This window comes from Fukomys damarensis, unplaced genomic scaffold (genome assembly GCF_012274545.1).
Source record: "Fukomys damarensis isolate Sample0158 unplaced genomic scaffold, DMR_v1.0_HiC HiC_scaffold_9, whole genome shotgun sequence".
In the NCBI taxonomy this organism is placed as follows: Eukaryota; Metazoa; Chordata; class Mammalia; order Rodentia; family Bathyergidae; genus Fukomys; species Fukomys damarensis.
Genome location: NW_022900921.1, coordinates 40,170,579 through 40,171,963, shown reverse-complemented (window position 1 = coordinate 40,171,963; position 1,385 = coordinate 40,170,579). Strand labels below are relative to the sequence as shown.

Genomic DNA, 1,385 nt, shown 5'->3' with positions numbered 1-1,385 from the left:
AGCGTGGGCGGGGCCCGCGGTGATTGGCGCGGGTGCGGGGCCGCCAGTCTGAGCTGGGCTGCCGGGCAGAGCAGGTTTCACTTCGCTCTGCGCAGCCTCTGGGCCTTGAGCTTGCTGGAGAGCAGCGTCCCTCGCCGCCGCCGCCAGCGTATTCTTGTAGTTCTCCTGCGAGCCTTGTCCCACGGCAGTCAGCACCGTGTCCGGCAGCTTGATTTGCCCTACTCCCGCCGCCACAGCCTCGGCGTCCTTCCCTGGCCCTGGTACCCCCAATGTCTGACTCTGACTCTCGAACTGAGAAGCGCAAGGTAAATACCTCCACATCCCGAGGAACGGGCTGGGGACGGATGGAAGATGGGAGACTGAGCCCGAGCGGCTCCATCTATTGCCGGCTTCCCGCGCACGTGCAGGCCAAGACGCGCGAGTCCTCACCGTTTATCACCCGGGCGGGAAGATACGATCGGTGCAGGCCGGAGTCCCTCCCGGGCAGGTCCAATCTGGGGAAGGGTCGTCGGCGCCGAAGCTGCGGGCACTTGGCCCAACTATGGCACCGGCTGGTATGCGCACGGAGTTGGCAGAGCGGCGCAAGTCGGAGAGCGCGTGCTCTCGGCGCGGGCGGGGAAACCGGGGACTCGCTCCGCCGTACCAGGCTGCACGCCCAGCCGGGAAGCTTCGCTGGCGGCCGCTCCGTATGGCAGGTCTCGAGTCTTGGCTCTTAGGTGTGAAGGTTTGCGGAACTGTGGTGGTGATTTAACTTGACAGGCCTGGGCTTTGCTTTTTACTCATTCAAGCCGATGTTTTGAGGCTGCTGCTGAGGTCTCTCTCGTGGACGTGCCTGGGGGGGGGGTCCTGCTAGGTCTGCGTTCATCCTTCGGACTGTCAGCCCCTGGATCCACGGACAGTGAGAGGCCAAGGGCCTCTCCCGGGCCACCACGGCCACGCAGGGGGAGAGCCCAGGCCAGCTGAACGTGCTAGGGAGTCTCTCGAGTGCCCTGTTGCCTCGCGGCGCCCACGCGGTGCAGATGGGCGTCTCCGTGCCCTCGGGGGCTGCTTTCCCGGGGTAGAGAGCTGCTGGTGGAGGGCCCGCCCGACGCCGGGGTTGGGGTGTGGGTGTGCACGCCCTGGGCCTGGAGTGGACGCTTAGATTGGGTGCGTGTCCGCGGCACACATGAGACGGGAAAAAGTTGCTGGAGTCTGGGGAGGGCATGCTGTAGTTGAACTAGTGCAGCCTTTGGGGTCCTCACCCCGACCAGCTTAAGCGTGCTCGTGAGCAAGACCGAGCGGATCCCAGGAGAGCGTAGGTCCTACATTGTCTCCAGGTGACGGGAGGCGGGAAGTCCTGCGGCGCGCGCGGTGTCCCAGCCGAGCCCAGGGGCGGGCCAGCCAGG

The 1,385-nt window shown here is 66.0% G+C and overlaps 1 protein-coding gene across 1 annotated transcript in view; it reads left to right on the top strand.

The window, feature by feature from the left end:
- The first annotated feature begins 228 nt into the window (after positions 1–228).
- Positions 229–1,385, top strand: part of Bcl2l11 (BCL2 like 11) — a 38,577-nt gene continuing 37,420 nt past the window's right edge. The window contains exon 1 of the mRNA XM_010638171.3: positions 229–305. The gene's annotated coding sequence lies outside the window, so the exon portion shown is untranslated. The remainder of the gene's footprint in view (positions 306–1,385) is intronic.